Raw genomic sequence first — 7,531 nt, 5'->3', positions numbered from 1 at the left:
ATGTGGCTGAGAACATCTACCTGTCAAGTTTACCTAGAAGGTCATGGCCACTTTAATGTAAAGTCTTTTACTCACCAAGGCTGTATTTATTTGATCACAAATTCTATAAAAACTGTAATACTGTGTTTTATAAGTGTTTTCTATTTTAATCTGTATTAAAATGCAATTTTTTCCTGTGTTGGCAAAGCTGAATTTTCAGCATCATTACTCCAGTCTTCAGTGTCACACGATCCCTCAGAAAGCATTCTAATGATGATTTGGTGCTCAAGAAACATTTCTTATTATAAATGTTGAAAACAGCTGTGTTGCTTGATTTTTGTTTTTAAATAACCTTTAAAAAAATCCAGGTGAGAAATCTAGAGCAGAACAGTATCTTTGATTCTCTCTAGCAATGAACCTACGAAGCGTGCTAATTTTTACCTAAACTCAAAAGTATGTGGACTGTGTTGCTATAGGAATATCACAGCATGACAATTCATTCATATGCTGATCTGAGGTGCTTTATAAAATGGCTCTAGTATGATTTAAGAGGACTAAATGAGATAGCTAGAAAACATGCAAAAACTGAAATATTTTCCATATTTTGATGTTATCTATCAAACCATTATGAACCAATTTCATTTGAGACCCCCTCTCCTGTTCAAACCAGTAACAAGGGTAAGCTTCGTCGTTTCTACACCAGCAGTTCTAGGAGTTGTCTGGGATCATTTAAATCCAAGAGTCTGCAGTATTACAAGAGTCAGTATAGAGAAAACAAGGTCAATCTTTTTTATAATTTTTTTTTTACTGTCAGTGACCCGAGGTTTATTTAAGCTTCAACACTTTGGCTAGCTCGTAGTGTAGCACTCGACACGTGCCGCTTTCTGAATGTTATTAGCCGCTTGGCACCACAGTATGTTTAGATGAACAAGCCCTGAATCACATTTTACAGCTCAGAGCTCCTCTGACAGACTGCTAATCAATCTGACAGGATGTTGTCAATGTTGCTCTTCTAACATGCTCCCTGGCCCACCCTGCAGTCCTTTAAACAAAACTAATGGGTTGTGATGTCGGCTCTCCGATTTCCAGTCTAATTGATGTACATTTTGCAGATCTTCCCAGAACGGTAGCCGCCATTCGGCGCGGTACATCCGCTCCTCTGACACCGGGTCAGGATTCACGCATACGTGTGATTATTAGGATGGCACTCATTAGGGAGCATCTTGCCTGACACTGTCGTTGCCCCGCTCTGAGGAGCACTCCACGAATTACTGCGATACACTGCCCAGCATTTTAAAAAGGACTGATTGTCACACGCGATGCCGCCGCCACCACCAGTCCCCGCGTCCACCTCTGCCCTACTGTGATTAATTGTTCGCGATGGGCAAGTAGAGGCCATTGATGCCAGCTGCTGGTCTGGGTTTGTTGAATTAATATCATGAACATTTTCTGCCAACACGGCCCTGTCATTCACAAGTCCTTGAGACATGAAACAAGTTTAGACATGCTTGGGTGTATTTTTTATATTTTCTGATTCCTTATCATGTCCTATTTATTTGATTCAGTTAAAACCAATTGAATGTTGAAAAAAGAAAATTGAAAGCATAAAATAGAATAATCTGTTTAAAATATGTGCCAAGATTTTAGAAATGTAGCCTACTTTTGAAAGAATGTTTTACACATGTCATTTTTCAACCAGAACTAGTATTGCCTTGTTATAAAAAGGTTAAAATATCTGATATTTTTAAGAGACCTCTTGACCTTGACATGCAGTCATGTGGGTCTGCAGGGCCCTTTAATTTCCTATAGCCCTCAAACCATCTAAATGCTCAAAAAACAGACTGAAATAGTATTTTCTAGAAAAAACATACTTGATTGATAACCATTTTTGCTCAAATATATTTTTAATAATCAAAGTTTGTAATTCAAATCAAAGAAATCATTCTTTTTATATATATATTTTTTGGGAGCCTAAGCCGCCAAATATCTAAATCAGAAAATCAGAATTTAGGTATATTCAAGTAACTATGTATGATTGCATTTGATGTATTTCTGAATAAATACACTGAAAAAAAATGGATCAGAAATTGTTAGTAAATTTCATACTTTTCTTACAACTTTGAAAAATACTTTTTAACAGTGAGATAGAACAAAAAATGAGGGTCACCATATTGATCTAGTTGACAACTTTATACCATAAAACAAAAGTATAAACGCCAATATAAAAGCCAGTCTGGTTGTTTAAAATAAAAAAAGGGAGGCGAATGGAGAGAATATTTTTAAGGGAGCCCTCTTAGCTGTTTTGCACAACAAAATGAGATGCTCTGGATCTAACTGAAAAAAAATGGTGCACTGAGATGGAAATTTATTAACTGGCACCAGTTAATGTGTGCATTATTCATTTCTGGTAAGCATGAAAAATGATTTAAAGAGGTTTGAAATTGCAGCTGCAAAGGCTGACTGCACCGAGCCAAACTTGTTCATTTGATCCTTTAGAGGTGCAGAGGGGTGTGAGCTGCTCTCTGGACAGGGTTTACAGTAACAGCTGTGCTCCTCTCACAAGGGGGCGGCCACTCTGCCGGGCGGTGGGCCGCTCTGAACAGATGGAAAAATACATCAGAGCTCTCTCACTGTTATTAAAAACACAATATCCTCTGCTTTTTAGGCTTTAAGGCGGGTGGGGGGTGAATAGGGCGGGACGGGATCGAATGGAATGGCTGTTGGGTAATTTCTTATTATCTTGTTTTCCAGAAATCAGAGATCGGTATTTGTCTCATGTCAGTCGCGGAGGGCTTCTTGCGTTCTTTGTGTCTGTGTGTTTTTCTTGGTCTCTCTCAGCACCACCCCTCTTTAGCTCAGCGAGGGCAGCGAGGAGGAAACGGTGCCAGTGGCATATGGCTTGCCACTGCGCTAAACATCCATACTACAGACAGGTCCATCAGTCACAGCTCTGGCCGTGTGAGAGGAGAGTATGGGTGCCTGATAGATGGTGTTTAGAGCTTACCTGCTGTTACGACATCACCACTGAAATACTGGGCTCCCCCCAAAAGCCCACGCCGACACTGGAAACCGCAAAGCGTGAAATACCACGTCTGGAAGTGCCTACCGAGTAGGCCGAGTTACAACAAATAATAGATAAGCTATTTAAACCCACAGTCAGGGACCATGGGTCAAAGCCGCGCACATGCCAATTAATACGCAACATCTGCCATAGAGGGAATGTATATGAGGAGCCTCGGTTCGATTCTGGTAATTTCAGGCCAAATATTTCCGTTGGAAGTGAAGGCACCAAATTGGTTAGAAGATTGGGTCAAATTGGACCATTCTTCTCAAAGCCTGTCCCTATTTTATGTGGAAAGGTTTGTCTTTTGTTCCTACTTGGGCCCGGTGTTTTTCTGCCAAATTTAACAGAAGGCTCTGAGGGTAAAGGGGGTCCACCCCACTATTACCTTCTGCTGCTGAGCAACTACCCAGCAAAGACAATCGCTCAGAACCCTGCTGCCTGCACCACAAAGTGAAAATCCTTTAATTGGACCTAAAGGAAATTATTTTCTTTCATCTTATACATTCTCGGTCAGAGTTGCTGGATTATGAATAAGCATTTAGACTTTCAAGCTTAAAGTAGAATTATTTTTCTCAATATATAACATTATGTAAAAACAATTGTTAATCCAAATGTTTTATTTATTTATTATTCAGAACTCACTTTTAATAATAAAACATAACATGTCTATAATGTTTTAAGGAATGTATTCATTACGACACTTTTTAATTAATGAAATACTAGATCTATACTAATGAAACTATTATTGGTTTGTATAAAAAGGCCAACAAAATATGCAATGCATTTCTACTAAACAAGTCTGCAATTCCGGAACTGAACACTGGGGGCAGTGCTGTCCAAGAAACTACTTGGACAATCTCTTCAAAAAAAAAAAAAAAAAAAAAACAGGCAAAACCTCTCTCACAAAAAATATATCTTCTGTGAAATAAGATGTCTTGTTATTAAAACAAGCCTAGCAAACAAATATCTACAAAAATATAAAAATTAGACAAATTTCTGAAATGCGTTTTAAAATATATATATATATATATATATATATATATTTATATATATATATATATATATATATATAATAACCTACAGAATGTAAAATAACTGGTTAGGCAAGGACAAAAACATTTTATACAGTAGTTTTTAACTTTCTGTCTAAAAAATCAGAATGACCACACAAACTGCGAAACTCAATCAAAACATTAGACAATATTATTTTATAAAAATTTGAATGATATGAAATAATAATAATACTACAAATAATGCTACTACTACTAATAATAATAATAAAACAATCACAATCTTGTATTCTGTTCAAAATCATGAACTAACGACACTGACTGAAAACTTTCATGAGCATATCAAAAAGGAAGAGTACTAGGGGAGGAAGTGTTAAATAATTAACACATATCTAAACAAATAAACAGTCAAACTGGAGCCAAGGAGGCCCTGTTTTCTGTGCACTATTTGATTCCCAAACATTTAAATGTGTCTAATTAATGTCTCACTCACTGTGTTCTTATTACTAAAAAGGCTAATTATGCAGATGGATAACATCAGAGCCAGAGCATTTACATGTAAAATCAGAAAGCCATTTACTAAATGAGCATTCTTTCCATCTGTTGGTAGAATATTATAATTCTGTGCCTCTGCATGTTTGAAGACATAACATGAAATGATGTTTCTGGAATGAGCTCTGAATTCTGAAGTATTCTAATTTGAATTCATAATGTTAGATAATATAACATAGTAAGGGTAAAATTAGTGCTCACATTACCTTACATCCAACACTGCATACTATATAATATATCATAATTTATACATATATTTCATACATATACATCACTAAATATTATTTTTACAAAAATAAAATAATTAAAAGCCTATACCATTTCAACGCAGTCTTAATTGCCTTGCTTTATTTGCTTAAATGTGTTCAGTCATTTGTTCTTCATAACCCTGTGAAAGAGTTACATGTTTTTTTCTCTGTTCACTTCACTGGCTAATCTCTTCATTAATAAGTCATAATTGCAGGCATTAGATAACCACAACAGATTCCCCTCCGACTAAATGCTAAGCATTGCTAGCCAAGCGCTTAACTACTTCATATCTGCCCCTGTTCCACCCGGTGGAATCCATAGATTGTAAATTAGGTCTGATGATATACTCCACACGGCCTGGGCCCCTGCGTCAGGGCAGGGAGAGGCCACGGGCCACATTGTCCTCTTGACTCTCCGTGCACCCTTTGTTTTTTTCTTTTCTCTCAACAAAGCAATCAAGTGGCATATCGCACATGACAGGATGTAAAATACATTCATTTGCATGAATCTAGAGACTGCTTTGACTTTGCTTTATGTGTGTGACTGACCGGCGACTCCATAAAATTCACTTTAGCAGCGGGGGTTCCGAGACCTCGCTAAATACTACGGCAATACTCCTGTCAACAGCCTGTCAATCATCAGAGGGCAAATGAGGCTGATACAAGCTGCAGTCATATAGAAACGGAAAGGCATTTTAATAACAATGATTAAAAGCTGAACCAATATAAATAAGAAAATAAGTTACATCTTAAGAGTGTGAATAAACATTCAAAACACATTACAATGTTCACATTACATGAAAGAGTATAAAAGAGTTAATGATGGGTGGTCTCAGGGATAAGTCATAGACCAGATAAATTACTCAATCTTTCCAAAAAGACAAGAAAAAAGAAGAAGTGTAACCTGTTTTACAAAACAAAAAAACCGATCGGTGTCACTCCTCCTCACTTGTCTTGGTTTCACAGTCCATTAAATGATTAACAACAGAGGGCAAACACAAAGGTTCACAAAAAAGGAAGGAATAAACAACAATCAAATCAAGGCTTTCTGAAAGACTTTGAGGGGCCCGACGGACTTCAGTCCGACAGCTGAATTTTCTGCTTAAAAAGCAGATCATCTGATGAGATTTGCAGCATAGAACAATAATTCAGCCCACATGTGCATTCTATGTTACCTGCAAAATACAAGGGATTTTGTCAGACAATTGGGATTTAAATGTAAAGCTTCTTCATACAATGCAATGTGAAAATAATATAAAAAAGTGTTTTACTCTGCTGAGTCCTGGAATCTGAAGTCCTAAAATGGACAGAAAAATCAGGAGCATGGATAAATGACAGGACGATTATATGGTTTTCTGAACATATATAAATAATTTATTTATTAGAGGGCAAAAACACCCTGTTCTTTAGGGGTCTTCAAATTGAAAGCTTAAGAGTATTGAATTAAAAAGTAAAATGTAAACAATTTAATAACAGAAAGGTTTATGTAAATATGATATAAACTTAGTTTAGCATATTTTTATTATTCGATTCAGAATTTGTCAGTGCTGAATGTCTATTTAAAACCGAATCATTTATATAACAGAAACTGATTTGAAACTGAACATGAAAGTGAAATATTTAAAGTAACAAAAATCTTGACTGCAATTGCCATTAATATTATTGTATTATTATTTAAATTTGATAGCCTATATAATAGATTATAATTTATTATAATGGATTTCTTTCATAATAGAGGATTGGATGTCATTTGTTTCAGTGGCATGGGGACTGAATTTGGGTAGGCTACTTGCTGAAGACTTCAAAGAGGAGGTTAAGGTTTTCAGAATACTTTCTTCACATTTGTACCTTTTTTTGTAGCTACAATATAAAATGTCTCCTCCACAAACTTAAAAAAAAAAAAGAATTCTGGCTGTAAAACACTCATAAGGTGCAAGCTGGCAGTTCTGTGTGTAATCTATTGATGGGTAAAATTATGAAAACAATGACAATGTTCACACCTTGAGAAAAGGAGGCCTCTTTCCCCCCTGGCTTGGATAGGAGCAAAACATATTTTGGAGGCGCCAAGGTGCTCTGCTCGCCTGGCAGCTCAGTCAGACACGAGCGAGCAGGGCCAGAGGGGTTGTGTTCTCCCTGCGTCTCCCAGCCCGACGGACACCACCACCACAGTGCTGAACGCAGGACGCAAGCGCTGTCTTCTGGCACTTCCCGGGGCTAGTGCTTACTCAGCGTGGTCACAGACTTATTCAGCAGACACACCTTCACACCAGACTCAGTCGCACAGAACACACTCTCACACACGCACACGCTCCGAGATCCTGGCCTGCTCCTCTTGTCACCGGCTGACGGCTGACTCCAGCGCGAGCGATGCTAATTAAAGTCCACCCACAGCATGATTCACCGAGCGGTGAGGTAACGGGTGGAGATACACAGCGACATATTACTGACACTGTATCTCCATTCTCTGTTTGGCTCTCTTAATATCGATATTTCAAGACAAATACTCACCTCGCTTGTCAAAACATTAATTACTGCACAGGTCAGGTGCAGAAAATGACAGAAACGTAATTTGCAGGTCTGGTGAAGTTTTGCAGAAAATCCAGAAGATGGCAACCTATCTCTGATGCACATCTAATCACTTGTTTAGGAATTTATCAAAGCGTTCTATATTTTATGGC

General features: G+C 37.5%; 1 long non-coding RNA gene across 1 annotated transcript; it reads right to left on the bottom strand.

Annotated features, from left to right (window-relative positions):
* Nucleotides 1–5,532: 5,532 nt before the first annotated feature.
* On the bottom strand, nt 5,533–7,301 carry LOC143723343 (uncharacterized). Its single transcript, XR_013197091.1, has 3 exons — nt 6,854–7,301; nt 6,125–6,150; nt 5,533–6,028 (listed from the first exon to the last, which is right to left on the bottom strand). It is a non-coding gene; the product is annotated as an uncharacterized LOC143723343 (long non-coding RNA).
* Nucleotides 7,302–7,531: the final 230 nt, after the last annotated feature.

The sequence above is a fragment of the Siphateles boraxobius genome, unplaced genomic scaffold (assembly GCF_051911475.1).
Source record: "Siphateles boraxobius isolate OS27281-9 unplaced genomic scaffold, OSU_SipBor_1 7, whole genome shotgun sequence".
Lineage (NCBI taxonomy): Eukaryota > Metazoa > Chordata > Actinopteri > Cypriniformes > Leuciscidae > Siphateles > Siphateles boraxobius.
Note: the sequence above shows the minus strand (reverse complement) of the source record. Positions and strands in the feature narration are given on the sequence as shown.